Genomic DNA, 16446 nt, shown 5'->3' with positions numbered 1-16446 from the left:
AATTAAAGATTGCAAAATAAAATAGATTGGAAACTTGTATGATTGAGAATAGACCCGGGGCCATAGGTTTCACTAGTGGCTTCTCTCAAGATATCATATGTATTACGGTGGGTGAACAAATTACTGTCGAGCAATTGATAGAAAAGCGAATAATTTTGAGAATATCTAGGCATGATCATGTATATAGGCAACAGATCCGCGACAAGTAGACCGACTCCTGCATGCATCTAGAGTATTAAGTTCATAAGAACACAGTAACACCTTAAGCAAGATGACATGATGTAGAGGGATAAAATCATGCAATATGACATAAAACCCCATCTTTTATTCATGATGGCAACAATACAATATGTGTCGTTTCCCTTTCTGTCACTGGGATCGAGCACCGTAAGATTGAACCCAAAGCTAAGCACTTCTCCCATTGCAAGAAAGATCAATCTAGTAGGGCAAACCAAACTGATAATTCGAAGATACTTGCAAAGGTAAACCAATCATATATAAAAGAATTTAGAGAATATTGAAATATTGTTCATAGATAATCTAGATCATAAACCCACAATTCATCGGATCTCGACAAAGACACCGCAAAAAGGAGAGTTACATCAAATAGATCTCCAAGAGAATCGAGGAGAACTTTGTATTGAGATCCTAAGAGAGAGAAGAAGGCATCTAGCTACTAGATATGGACCTGAAGGTCTGAAGTAAACTACTCAAACATCATCGACGGAGCCATGGAGTTGATGTAGAGGCGCTCCGTGATCAATGCCCCCTCCGGCGGAGCTCCGAAAAAGGCCCCAAGATGGGATCTCTTGGGTACAGAAGGTTGCGGCGGTGGAAATAGGGTCTCGTGGTGCTCCTGGATATTTGGGGGGTATATGGATATATATAGGAGGAAGAAGTACGTCGGTGGAGCAACGAGGGGCCCACGAGGGCGGAGGGCGGTCCCAGGGGGTGGGCGCGCCCCCTGCCTCCTGGACGCCTCGTTGATTGCTTGACATCCACTCCGAGTCTGCTGGATCATGTTTGTTCCAAAAATAACACTCCCGAAGGTTTCATTCCGTTTGGACTCCGTTTGATATTCCTTTTCGACGAAACTCTAGAATAGACAAAAAAACAACAATTTGGGCTGGGCCTCCGGTTAGTAGGTTAGTCCCAAAAATATGATAAACGTGTAAAAATAATCCCAATAATGTCTAAAATAGATAATATAATAGCATGGAGCAATCAAAAATTATAGATACGTTGGAGACATATGTAGCATCCCCAAGCCTAATTCTTGCTCGTCCTCGAGTAGGTAAATGATAAAAACAGAATTTTTGATGTGGAATGCTTGCTAACATATTTCTCAATGTAATTTTTCTTTATTGTGGCATGAATGTTCAGATCCAAAACATTCAAGATAAAAGTTTAATATTGACATAGAAATAATAATACTTCCAGCATACTAACTAAGCAATCATGTCTTCTCAAAATAACATGGCCAAAGAAAGTTATCCCTACAAAATCATATAGTCTGGCTATGCTCAATCTTCATCACACAAAATATTAAATCATGCTCAATCCCTGATAACAAGCCAAGCAATTGTTTCATACTTTTGATGTTCTCAAACATTTTTAATCTTCACGCAATATATGAGCGTGAGCGATGGATATAGCACTATGGTGGAATAGAATGGTGGTTGTGGAGAAGACAAAAAAGGAGAAGATAGTCTCACATCAACTAGGCGTATCAACAGGCCATGGAGATGCCCATCAATAGATATCAATGTGAGTGAGTAGGGATTGCCATGCAACGGATCCACTAGAGCTATAAGTGTATGAAAGCTCAACAAAAGAAACTAAGTGGGTGTGCATTCAACTTGCTTTCTCACGAAGACCTAGGGAAATTTGAGGAAGCCCATCATTGGAATATAGAAGCCAAGTTCTATAATGTAAAATTCCCACTAGTTTATGAAAGTGACAACATAGGAGACTCTCTATCATGAAGGTCATGCTGCTACTTTGAAGCACAAGTGTGGAAAAAGGATAGTAACATTGTCCCTTCTCTCTTTTTCTCTTATTTTTTATTCGGGCCCTCTTTTTTTTTCTTTTTTTCGGCCTCTTTTCTCCTTATTTTATTTTTCATACCGACTTGTGGGGGAATCATAGTCTCCATCATCCTTTCCTCACTGGGACAATGTTCTAATAATGATGATCATCACACTTCTTTTTACTTACAACTCAAGAATTACAACTCAATACTTAGAACAAAGTATGACTCTATGTGAATGCCTCCGGCGGTGTACCGGGATATGCAATGAATTAAGAGTGACATGTATGAAAGAATTATTAATGGTGGCTTTGCCACAAATACGATGTCAACTACATGATCATGCAAAGCAATACGACAATGATGAAGCGTGTCATAACAAATGGAATGGTGGAAAGTTGCATGGCAATATATCTCGGAATGTCTATGTAAATGCCATAATACATAGGTATGGTGGTTGTTTTGAGGAAGGTATATGGTGGGTTTATGGTACCGGCGAAAGTTGCGCGGTACTAGAGAGGCTAGCAAATGGTGGAAGGGTGAGGGTGCATATAATCCATGGACTCAACATTGGTCATAAAGAACTCACATACTTATTGCAAAAATCTATTAGTTATCGAAACAAAGTACTACATGCATGCTCCTAGGGGGGTAGATTTTTAGAAAAGACCATCGCTCGTCCCCGACCGCCACTCATAAGGAAGGCAATCAATAAATAAATCATGCTCCAACTTCATCACATAACGGTTCACCATACGTGCATGCTACGGGAATCAGAAACTTCAACACAAGTAATTCTCAAATTCACAACTACTTAACTAGCATGACTCTAATATCACCATCTCCATATCTCAAAACAATCATCAAGTATCAAACTTCTCTTAGTATTCAATGCACTTATATGAAAGTTTTAATTATTTCCATGTTCTTATAAATGACTCTCAAAATAATATAAGTGAAGCATGAGAGATTAATTATTTCTATAAATAAAACCACCACCGTGCTCTAAAACATATAAGTGAAGCACTAGAGCAAAAACTATAACTCAAAAGATATAAGTGAAGCACATAGAGTATTCTAATAAATTCCAATTCATGTGTGTCTCTCTCAAAATGTGTGTACATCAAGGATGATTTTGGTAAACTAAAATCAAAGACTTAAATCATACAAGACGCTCCAAGAAAAACACATATCATGTGGCGAATAAAAATATAGCTCTATGTAAAGTTACCGATAGACGAAGACAAAAGAGGGGATGCCTTCCAGGGTATCCCCAAGATTAGGCTTTTTGGTGTCCTTGTATTTTACCTTGGGGTGCCATGGGAATCCCCATGCTTAGGCTCTTGCCACTCATTATTTCATAATCAATCAAATCTTTAACCAAAACATGAAAACTTCACAACACAAAACTTAACAGAAAAATCTTGTGAGCTCCGTTAGCGAAAGAAACCAAAACACCACTTCAAGGTACTGTAATTAACTCATTCTTGATTTATATTGGTTTTAAACCTATTGTATTCCAACTTTTCGATGGTTCATAAACTCTTTTACTAGCCATAGATTCATCAAAATAAGCAAACAACACACGAAAAACAGAATATGTCAAAAATAGAACAGTCTGTAGTAATCTGTAACTAATGCAAACTTATGGAACCCCAAAAATTCTAAAATAAATAGATGGACGTGAGGAATTTATGTATTAAAATATTAAAAAATAATTAACTGAATAGCACACTCCAATAAAAAAATGGCAGCAATTCTCGTGATCGCTAGAGTTTCTGTTTTTTACAGCAAGATCAAAAAGACTTTCCCCAAGTCTTCCCAATGGTTCTACTTGGCACAAACACTAATTAAACACAAAAAACACAACCAAAAAAGAGGCTATATAAATTATTTATTACTAAACAGGAGAAAAAAGCAAGGAATAAAAATAAAATTGGGTTGCCTCCCAAAGAGCGCTATCGTTTAACGCCCTTAGCTAGGCATAAAAGCAGGGATAGATCTAGGTATTGCCATCTTTGGTAAGCAATTCTTCAATAATATACGTATAAACCCTAGGAGTCTATTTATTTTTATTAATTATCAAACTTCTAGGTACAAAATCAAGAAAATCATTGTAGCAAAAGGTTCCTTAAGGATAGCAAGAAAGTTGGGGTGAACACTTATGGATTTGAGGTCCGCATTTCCCTTACTAGAAGTTTCACCCTTAATTTTAGGAACATACATCAATTTGCCAATCTTAGCATTAGAAGGAGTGTTTTTCACGGAACAAAAGGCAGATCCTAGGTTGGTAATAATATCCTCAATTTCATCAATTCTAGTGGAATCTTGATCTATCTTTTGATTAACCATAGGTTCCTTTTCTTTAAAAAATTTAAGAGCCACTCCTACCTTAGATACGTATTGGTTAACTTGGTTGTGGATCCTTCTATCCAAATTTTCAATCAACTCTACGGTAGCAACTTTATTTTCAATAATTTCAAGCCTCTGGATCACATGTTCCAAAGTTAAAATAGTTCCATAAACCAAAAGAGTTGGTGGGCCAAACAAATCTATCATAGCATTATAAGAATCAAAAGTATGGCTGCCCAAGAAATTTCCTCCGGTAATGGTATCAAGAATATATCTATTCCAAGGCATGATGCCTACATAAAAACTGCAAAGAAGAACGGAAGTAGATTGCTTCCTAGTAGATCTATTTTGTGCATTGCAAATTATGTACCAAGCATCTTTTAGATTTTCTCCCCCCTTTGTTAAAAATTAAGAACTTCATTCTCGGGAGACAAGGGAGTAGATAAAGGACAAGCCATAACGACAAGGCAAGTGAAAAAGAGGCGAACGGAAAACAGAGGGCGAATAAAACAACAAGGGTGAAGTGGGGGAGAGGAAAACGAGAGGCAAATGGCAAATAATGTAATGCGAAGGATAAGAGTTGTGATGGGTACTTAGTATGTCTTGACTTGGCGTAGATCTCCCCGGCAACGGCGCCAGAAATCCTTCTTGCTACCTATTGAGCACTTCGTTGATTTTCCCTTGAAGAGGAAAGGGTGGTTTAGTAATGCATAGTAAGTATTTCTCTCAGTTTTTGAGAACTAAGGTATCAATCGAGTAGGAGACCACGCGCCGGTCACCTCGTACTTACACAAACAAATAAGAACCTCGCAACCAACGCGATAAAGGGGTTGTCAATCCCTTCACGGCCACTTGCAAGAGTGAGATCTGATAGAGATGATAATAATAAGATAAGTATTTTTGGTATTTTTATGATATAGATTGAAAGTAAAGATTGCAAAATAAAATAGATTGGAAACTTGTATGATGGAGAATAGACCTGTGGGCCATAGGTTTCACTAGTGGCTTCTCTCAAGATAGCATAAGTATTACAATGGGTGAACAAATTACTGTCGAGCAATTGATAGAAAAGCGAATAATTATGAGAATATCTAGGCATGATCACTTATATAGGCATCACGTCCGTGACAAGTAGACGAACTCCTGCCTACATCTACTACTATTACTCCACACATCGACCGCTATCCAGCATGAATCTAGATTATTAAGTTCATAAGAACAGAGTAACGCCTTAAGCAAGATGACATGATGTAGAGGGATAAACTCATGCAATATGATATAAGCCCCATATTTTTATCCTCGATGGCAAGAATACAATACGTGTTGTTTCCCTTTCTGCCACTGGGATCGAGCACCGCAAGATTGAACCCATAGCTAAGCACTTCTCCCATTGCAATAAAGATCAATCTAGTAGGCCGAACCAAACTGATAATTGAAAGAGACTTGCAAAGATAAACCAATCATACATAAAAGAATTTACAGAAGATTCAGATATTGTTCATAGATAATATGGATCATAAACCCACAATTCATCGGATCTCGTCAAACTCACTGCAAAAAGAAGAATTACATCGTATAGATCTCCAAGAGAATCGAGGAGAACTTTGTATTGAGATCCCAAGAGAGAGAAGAAGCCATCTAGCTACTAGCTATGGACCCAAATGTCTGAAGTAAACTACTCACACATCATCTGAGGGGCCATGGAGTTGATATAGAGGCCCTCCGTGATCAATGCCCCCTCCGGCAGAGCTCCGGAAAAGGCCCCATGATGGGATCTCTTCGGTATAAAGGTTGCGGCGTTGGAAATAGGGTTTTGTGGTGCTCCTGGATGTTTGGGGGTATATGGATATATATATATATATATATATATATGGAAGAAGTACGTAAGTGGAGCAACGAGGGGCCCACGAGGGTAGAGGGCGTGCCCAGGGGGGTGGGCGTGCCCCCCTGCCTCATGGCCGCCTCGTTGATTGCTTGATGTCCACTCCAAGTCTCCTGGATCATGTTTGTTCCAAAATTAACACTCCCGAAGGTTTCATTCCATTTGGAATCCATTTGATTTTCCTTTTCGGCGAAACTCTAAAATAGGCAAAAAAACAACAATTTGGGCTGGGCCTCCGGTTAATACGTTAGTCCCAAAAATATAATAAAAGTGTAAAAATAAGCCCAATAACATCCAAAATAGATAATATATTAGCATGGAGAAATCAAAAATTATATATACATTGGAGACATATCATCGGTTGAGCTATTTGTCACGGATGCTATGTTTAAAGGCTGGAACAGCTTCAGCATCTGGGCAATCGACGATCTAGTTCTTTTTGATTAAGAACCTAGTCCAGAGTTTTTGGGCTGACTCTCTTGGTTGCTGGACTATATGACTAAGGTCATCGGCATCCGGCGGCTGGACATAGGTGCCTTGGAAGTTGTCTCTAAAGGCATCTTCCAAATCTCCCCAGCTACCAATGGAGTTCTTTGGGAGGCTGTTTAACCAGTGTCGGGCTGGTCCTCTCAGCTTTAAGGGGAGCTATTTGATGGCGTGAAGATCATCGCCGCGAGCCATGTGAATATGGAGGAGAAAGTCTTCAATCCATACCGCGGGATCCATCGTTCCATCGTACGCTTCAATGTTTACGGGTTTAAACCCTTCTGGGAACTGATGCTGCATTACCTCAATAGTGAAGCATAAGGGGTGTGCGGCGCCTCTGTAACGGGCAACGTCGCGACGGAGTTCAGATGACATCCGTATTCGGTTTTCGGCCCGGGTGAGGTTATGCCTATCGCGCCAGGCTTGATGGCCGTCATCTCGCATTGGAGCGCACCCCATTGATCCATAGATTGATCTGGCCTGACCGAATCTATTGTCCAGGTCCTGGCATAAATCATAGGTTTAGCCCGAAGCTGCTACCTCCTTGCCTCGACGGCGAGGTGGCAAGGGATGGTGTTCGGCATAAGTAGCCACTTTATTTCGCCCACTGTCGGTGTCGAAACCGGCGGATCTCGGATAGGGGGTCCCGAACTATGCGTGTAAGGTCGATGGTAATAGGAGATGAGGGACACGATGTTTACCCAGGTTCGGGCCCTCTCTATGGAGGTAATACCTGTAACACCCCGGATGTAACTTTCCCAATTTGTACTCCAACTCTTGCCGTTTCGATGTTAAGTTATTTTTTTCCTCGGGTTCAGGTCTTTGTCTCCGTGTGTTGTTATCGTTGTCATGCATCTCATATCATGTCATCATGTGCATTGCATTTGCATACGTGTTCGTCTCATGCATTCGAGCATTTTCCCCGTTGTCTGTTTTTCATTCTGGTGCTTCGTTCTCCTCCGGTGGTCATTTCTAGCTTTCTTTCATGTGTGGGGATTAAACATTTCCAGATTGGACCGAGACTTGCCAAGCGGCCTTCGTTTACTACCGGTAGACCGCCTGTCAAGTTTCATACCATTTGGACTTCGTTTGATACTCCAACGGTTAACCGAGGGACCGAAAAGGCCTCATGTGTGTTGCAGCCCAACACCCCTCCATTTTGGCCCAAAACCCACCTAACTCTGCTCCATCATCTAGAGCGTTCGATCACGATCACGTGGCTGAAAACCGCACCTCATTTGGACTCTCCTAGCTCCCTCTATGCCTATATAAAGAACCCCTTCGTTTTCGGATCCCCTTCCTCGTCCGAAACCCTAAATCCACCTCGCGCGCACCGGACATGTCCGCCACCGCCGAACGAATTCCGCCGCCGCGCCTCAGCCTCTAGCCGCCTGCCATGTGTCCATCGTACCACCGCGATCGCCGCAGCCCGCGAGGCCCACGGGGAGCCCGCCCCGGGCCAGTTCGGGCCGAGCCTCGCCCGCGCCTTGCGCGCCGCCTGAGCGCCTCCCTCCGCCGCCTCCTTCCCCGTCGCCGGCCGCCCCGCTGCTGCGCGCCATCTCCGGTGAGGGCGCCGCATCGCCGCCTCCTTGCGTCGCCCGACGCCGGCGCCTCTCCGACCGCCACCACCGCGGCCGGCCCGAGTCGGCGCAGCCACCGCCATCGCCATCGCCGGCCTTGGCCATCCCCTACTCCGGCCGCTGCCGTCCTCGTTGTCACCGGTGAACAGTAACTCTGGCATGCCTCGGTTCCCATGCGCCCGATCCAGATCTGGGTGAACAGTAAACCCAAATTTTCGCGAGGTTCATTTTCTCTAAGTCCCTAAATTTTAGTCCATATGCTCCTGTTCACGGCTCCGTAACTTTCCATCCGTAGCTCCGATTTGGGCATATAGCATATCAAAATGTTCGTCTCTGAGAGTACATCATTTCATTCCATTGCATCTTTTTCATTTGTGTTCATCTTGATGCCCGAAATGCTGTTAGAAGAGGGCTACTTGAGTTAATTGTCAGATCTGCTACTCCATCTTAGACATTTGTCATTTTTGCCATTATTATTGTGTGCATGTTATGACCATGAGCTCTACATATGTTTTGTTAAGGGTTTTGTCATCTTTTGAGAGGTGCAACCCATGTATTTTTAGGATGTGTGTGGTGACTAGTGCAAGCTTGCAAAGTGGCGCACTTGCTAATTCTGTTTTCAGGGACTTAGTATTCTCACTAAGTCCTGGAGCTGTTTATCTCATGATGCCATATGTTCACGTTGTTTCCTGGTGATCCATGCCTCTTTTGAGGATGATCAGTAAGGTAGTTTTGTTAATATTGTAGTTCTCTATCCAGCCATGTCTTTGTTTGCAATTATGGAGCACCCTAGCTTGAGTCAATCGAGCTCTACTTTTGCTTCGTTGTGAATCTGGGCAGATCGTCAACTTGTTTGCGATTTTGCCGATGATGTTGTAGTTGATCCGTGCATGCTATGCCATTGTTCTTGCCATGCCTAGCTTGAATTTTGTGCCTTTTTAATGGATGTATGCTTGCCTTGCCATGACTTGCACCGTAGTGAGTGCATCGAGCTCGTTAACATGCCTACTTGAGTTATGTTTCAGCATGTGTCAGTTTTCACAAAGTCTGAAAACTGATTATGTTTTTGCTATGTTCATGTGCTTGTTAGTATATTTTCCGATCCCTTTTGGCTCAAGGTCACTAAGGGACTTTTGTTAAGATATTTGAGTAGCTCCATGCCATGTTCTTCTTTGTCATATTCAGGTCCTGTAGCATGTTGTTTTGTTACTCCGAAGAGGGCTATATGATCTGAAATTTCAGACAAGTGTTAATTTAACCAAGTCTGAGATCTGTTTACCATTTGCGTTTTTGCCATGCTTGTTTGAACCTGTTAATGGATGAATTGGCCGTAGCTCAGTGCTAGACTTTTGTTAAGCATCTTGAATGCTTCCCTTCCATGTATTTTGATGCCATGTTTGAGTGCTGTAGCATGTTCATTTTATTGCATTTAGAGGCCTACTTGTTGTAAATTGCAGACCGGTGTCATATTTGAATCGCTGGCCATTTCCAAACCGTAACTCCGATTCCGATGATCTTTTTATTGTTTTCAAGCAATTTCATCTCATCTTTCCAGTGGCACACTTGGATTTCCATGTTGAGTCCATGTTCATGCATTTCCTATCATATCTTGCATATGCATCCCGCATCGCATCCCGCATAGCATCCCATCATTGCATCTTATTGTTTGAGCTTGCACGTGGTTGATTGTATCCTTGTTGCTTGTTTGTCTTGTTTGGGTAGAGCCGGGAGATGAGTTCGCTAACGAGGAGCCCATTGAGTTTGCTTTCGAGGATCCAGTCAACTCTGACAGCTTTGCAGGCAAGATGATCATACTCTCGAAATCACTACTATCTTTGCTATGCTAGTTTGCTCGCTCTTTTGCTATTCCAATGCTACGATGCCTACCATTTGCTTGTCAGCCTCCCAAATTGGCATGTCAAACCTCTAACCCACCTTTGTCCTAGCAAACCGTTGATTGGCTATGTTACCGCTTTGCTCAGCCCCTCTTATAGCGTTGCTAGTTGCAGGTGAAGATTGAAGGCCGTTCCTTGTTGGAACATTTATTTACTTGTTGGGATATCATTATATTATCTTCTTATATTAATGCATCTATATACTTGGTAAAGGGTGGAAGGCTCGGCCTCTCGCCTAGTGTTTTGTTCCACTCTTGCCACCCTAGTTTCCGTCATATCGGTGTTATGTTCCCGGATTTTGCGTTCCTTACGCGGTTGGCTTATAATGGGAACCACTTGATAGTTCGCCTTGATTAAAGCTTTTCCAACAATGCCCAACATTCGTTTTACCATTTGCCACCTAGCCTCTTTTTCCCTTGGGTTTCCGGAGCCCGAGGGTCATCTTATTTTAGCCCCCCCGGGCCAGTGCTCCTCTGAGTGTTGGTCCGAACTGAGCTGCCTGCGGGGCCACCTCGGGGAAACTTGAGGGTTGGTTTTACTCATAGCTAGTCTCATCTGAGTGTGCCCTGAGAACGAGATATGTGCAGCTCCTATCGGGATTTGTCGGCACATTCGGGCGGTGTTGCTGGTCTTGTTTTAACCTGTCGAAATGTCTCGTTGTACCGGGATACCGAGTCTGATCGGAATGTCTCGGGTGGAGTTCTATTCCTTCGTTGACTGTGAGAGCTTGTCATGGGCTAAGTTGGGACTCCCCTGCAGGGATTGAACTTTCGAAAGCCGTGCCCGCGGTTATGGGCAGATGGGAATTTGTTAATGTCCGGTTGTAGATAACTTGAACCTTAATTAATTAAAATGAATCAACTGTGTGTGTTACCGTGACGGCCTCTTCTCGGCAGAGTACGGGAAGTGGACACGGTGTTGGGGTAATGTTTGCACAGGTTGCTCTTTAGTTTCTCGCTCGCGCTTTGCCTCCTCTTCTCGCTCTCTTTTGCGAATAAGTTAGCGACCATATTTGCTAGTCGCTTGCCGCAGCTCCACATATATTTTCCTTACCCTACCTATAAGCTTAAATAGTCTTGATCGCGAGGGTGCGAGATTGCTGAGTCCCTGTGGCTCACAGATTACTATTACACCAGATGTAGGTCCAGGTGATTCCGCTCCAGGTGACGCGTACGAGCTCAAGTGGGAGTTTGACGAGGACTCTCAACGTTACTATGTTTCCTTTCCTGATGATCAGTAGTGGTGCCCAGTTGGGGGTGATTGGGACCGTGTCGCATGTTTGGTTTTCTTCTATTTTGGCGCCGTAGTCGGGCCATGAGTGTTTGGATGATGTATGTTATTTATGTACTTGATTGACGTGGCGAGTGTAAGCCGACTATGTTATCCCTTTGCATTATTTATATTACATGGGATGTTTGTGATGATTACCTGACTTGCGACATATCCCTTCAATGCGATTTTGCCTCTAAGTCGTGCCTCGACACGTGGGAGATATAGTCGCATCGAGGGTGTTACAAGTTGGTAATCAGAGCCTTCCCCGACGTTAGGAGCCCCATTGCTTGATCGTTTTTAGCAGCCGAGTTGTGTCTAGAAAAATGTTTTGAGTCATTTAGGAATTATATATCGGAGAGTTTAGGAATTATTTTTACTTCCTAGTCTCCTCATCGCTCTGGTAAGGCATCCTGACGCAGAGTTTTGACTCTTCTCTTCTCAAATTTCACAAAAAAAAATTTAGGATCACGCGGGTATCTTGGAATCGTTCCGATGGTTTTATGATGAGAACATTGTCTTGGTGCCTCCTGTCAGGGGTTTAGTGGAAGTGTCCCGGGGAGTTGAGCTCTGAGGTGTTGTCATCATAATTTTATCGTTGCAATTCTGGAATACTTGAGTTTAGTACACCGACATCGAAAATCTCTTTTATGCAGTTCGTTGGTGAGATAACCTCGACGCCACCCAGTACTGGGGCGGGAGTTCGGGAGTATCGCCCTAACTTGTATAACGGATGCTTTTCAAAGGTTGAGGTAGATGGTTTCCGAAGGTTTCTTGGTTATGTGTTGAAGGATGGATACAGCTGGATGTAGGATTTGCTAGTTTGGGTGAGATATTATGCTTCCCCTATATCCCCAACACCTGATTGCATAACCGGAAAGGTTCGGGAGTTTCATAGGTGGGAATTCTTGTAGCTCTAGTTCTTCTTCCACGGATATTGGTTTGAGATGGGATTTCTTACCGATTATTCGTTCTTGATCCGTACCTTGTTGATTTAGTTCTCTACCTTCATTCTTCGTGGCTTCGCAATTTATGGATATGTGACCATTTCAAGAGGAATACATTCGTTCATTTTGTTTGGATGTGAAGACTTTATGTTGCAATTTTCATTCCGTTGGTTTTAGCTTCATTTATCTGTCTATGTGCTAACGGTGGCCAACCTCTTCAGGATGGCTCCCGCTAAGAGCACCAGTCAGAATCAAAATCAAGATCCGCCACCACCTCCACCTCCTCCGGAGGCATGGTAAGCTGTGATGGCCGCAACCAATGCAAACACACAGTTGATCATGCAAGTTCTTCAAGAGCGCAATCAAGGCAGTCAAGGGAATCAAGGCAGCAATCAGAATCACTTTGCTACACTCAACCAGTTCCTTGCTAACGGGCCAAAGACTTTCAGCAATTGTGTTGAGGCAACCGATGCTGACGATTGGCTTGTGGATCTGTGTAAGCATTTTGAGTGCAGTAACGTCAGGCCTGAGGACTTTGTCAAGTTCTCTTCCTTCCAACTCAAAGATCAAGCTGCAGAATGGTTCCAGCAGTACAAGGATTCCCGAGGTGGATGTGTTATCACTTGGGATGATTTCCGTCGAGATTTCCGAGCTCATCATATTCCTCAAAGCGTGGTTGAAAGCAAGCGTGAGGAATTCCGCAATCTGAAGCAAGGCTCTTTGTCTGTCTATGACTACAACAAGTTTCAGAAGCTCGCCCGCTTTGCCAAGCAGGACGTCCCTGATGAGAAGAGCATGATATATCAGTTCAGGGGTGGTCTCAGAGAAGATATCCAGCTCGCTCTTGTTCTCTTTGAGCCCTTGAGGTACGATGAGTTCTACAACATGGCACTGAAGCAAGAGGCTGCTCAGCTGAGGTGTGATGCTTCCAAGAAGCGAGTCAGAGATGCTACTCCTTCTTCCTCTACTCAAGTGGCCAAGCAACAGAAGTTTTGGCTTCCTCCTCCTCCATTTCGTCAGCCGTATCAGTAGAAGAGCAAAGGTGGTAGTGGTTCTTCCCACCCACCCAACCCTGGCTTTCAGAACAAGATTTCGTCTCAAGCTCCAAGATTGAGTGCTCCGTATCACCGTCCGCTTTCATAGGTCACGTGCAACAAGTGCCAACAGAAGGGTCACTATGCCAACAAGTGTTTCAACCAGAGGCGTCTTCCTCCTCCTCCTCCTCCTGTGAGATCGGCAAGTACAGCTGTGGTCAAGCATAACCCCAAGCACGCCAAGGTTAATTTGATGAACGCAGCTCAGGCAGAGGATTCTTCAGATGTCATCATGGGTAACCTTCCTGTTAATGATATTCCTGCAAGAGTACTTTTTGACTCTGGTGCATCGCATTCCTTCATGTCATTCCCATTTGCATCGGAGAACAATTTTAGCACTAAGGCTTTACCTAGAGCTATGCAAGTAGTCTCTCCGTCTAAGCGTCTGAGTTCTAGTTTGATGGTTCCGGATATTTCTATCTTGTTGGGTGATTTCAAGTTTCTGGCTTCTCCAATGGTTCTTGGTAACTCGTATATTGATCTTATTCTCGGGATGGATTGGCTTTCTAAGCACAAGGTTCAGCTTGATTGTGCAGCCAGGCAGATTCAATTGACTCATTCGTCTGAGGATGTAATTGTCTTTGCCACTCGGGATAATACCATCCGTCTGTTTTCTCTCAATGAGAGGGGTGAATTGGATGCCATCTCTCAAATTCCAGTCGTTTGCGAATATCAAGACGTCTTTCCAGAAGAGCTTCCAGGAATGCCTCCGCACCGGCCAGTTGAATTCGTTATTGATCTTGAGCCTGGTACGGAACCTGTGTGCAAGCATCCTTACAAGCTCAGACCTGAAGAGTTGAAGGAGCTGAAGAAGCAACTCGATATTCAAGAGAAAATGGGTCTCATCCGGCCTAGTTCTTCTCCGTGGGGTTGTGGTGTTCTTTTTTTGAAGAATAAGGATGGAACGGACCGACTTTGTGTTGATTACCGTCCATTGAACAAGAAGACCATCAAGAACAAATACCCACTTCCCAACATCAATGAGTTGTTTGAACAACTCAAAGGTGCTCAAGTTCTCTCCAAGCTTGATCTCCGTATGGGTTATCATCAGATTCGAATCCGTGAGCAAGATATTCCCAAGACGGCTTTCAGGACTAGCTTTGGTTAATATGAATACACTGTCATATCTTTTGGCCTCGTCAACGCTCCTCCGACTTTCTCTCGCATGATGAACTTCATCATCAACGCCTACACCAATGACTTCGTTTTGGTCTATCTCGACGACATTCTGGTTTTCTCAAAGAACAAGGAAGATCATGCCAAGCACTTGCTTTTGGTACTTGATAAGCTCAGAGAACACAAGTTCTACGCCAAGTTCTCCAAGTGTGAATTTTGACTCGATGAGGTTCTTTACCTTGGTCATATCATCTCTGCCAAGGGAATTGCCATGAATCCTGAGAAGGTGTCTGCAATTGTGAATTGGGAACCTCCTCAGAACGTGAAGCAACTCCGCAGTTTTCTCGGTCTCGCAAGCTATTGCCGAAGATTCGTTGAAAACTTTTCTAAGATTGCAAAGCCTCTCTCTAATCTTCTCCAGAAGCACGTCAAGTACGTTTGGTCTTCGGAGTGTGACATTGCTTTCAACACTTTGAAAGAGAAATTGATCACTGCTCCAGTTCTGACTCCGTCTGATGTATCCAAGCCGTATGAGGTCTTTTGTGATGCCTCTCTCCAAGGTCTTGGCGCAGTTTTGATGCAAGAGAAGAAAGTTGTTGCTTATACCTCTCGCCAGCTGAAGCCTAATGAGAAGAACTACCCCACTCATGATCTTGAGTTGGCGGCAGTTGTGCATCCTCTTTTGACTTGGAGACATCTTCTATTGGGAAGAAAAGTGGACATTTTTACTGATCACAAGAGTCTCAAGTACATCTTCACTCAGCCTAATCTCAACCTCAGGCAAACTCGATGGGTCGAAATGATTCAAGAGTATAATCCGAGTATTGAGTATACTCCAGGCAAGGCCAATGTGATCGCTGACGCATTGAGCAGGAAAGCTTACTGCAACAGTCTGATTCTTAAGCCTTATCAACCCGAGCTTTGTGAAGCTTTCCGTAAACTTAATCTGCAAGTTTTTCCTCAAGGTTTCCTCGCCAACCTTCTAGTCTCTCCTACCTTGGAAGACCAGATTCGCCAAGCCCAGCTTCTTGATGCTATGGTGAAAAAGTTGAAGATTGGGATTGCCAAGAGTCAACCCAAGTACAAGTGCTACCGCCTTGATGACAAGGACACTCTCTTCTTCGAGGATCGAATTGTTGTACCCAAAGGTGACCTCCGTAAAGTGATCATGAACGAGGCTCACAATTCTCTCCTCTCCATCCACCCTGGGAGCCTGAAGATGTATCAGGACCTTAAGCAAGCTTATTGGTGGACTCGAATGAAGCGCGAGATCACTCAATTCGTGAACGAATGTGATGTCTGCAGAAGAGTGAAGGCAGAACACCAAAGGCCAGCTGGTCTCCTCCAACCTCTTGCCATTCCAGAATGGAAGTTTGACCACATTGAAATGGACTTCATGACTGGGTTTCCAAAGTCCAAGCGTGGCAATGATGCTATATTCGTTGTCATCGATAAACTCACCAAAGTGGCTCATTTTCTGCCTATCAAAGAGTCAATCACTGCAGCTCAATTGGCAGAACTCTATATCTCTCGAATTGTCTCTCTGCACGGTATTCCTCAAGTGATCTCTTCAGACCGTGGCAGCATCTTTACCTCGAAGTTTTGGGATTCTTTTCAGAAGGCCATGGGCACCAACATCCGCTTCAGCACAGCTTTCCATCCTCAAACAAGCGGTCAAGTCGAGCGTGTCAACCAGATTCTTGAAGATATGCTCAAGGCTTGTGTGATCTCCTTCGGCATGAAGTGGGAGGATTGTCTTCCTTATGCTAAGTTCTCCTACAACAACAGTTTTCAAG

The sequence above is a fragment of the Triticum urartu genome, chromosome 3 (genome assembly GCF_003073215.2).
Source record: "Triticum urartu cultivar G1812 chromosome 3, Tu2.1, whole genome shotgun sequence".
Lineage (NCBI taxonomy): Eukaryota > Viridiplantae > Streptophyta > Magnoliopsida > Poales > Poaceae > Triticum > Triticum urartu.
This window is presented reverse-complemented; position numbering follows the sequence as displayed.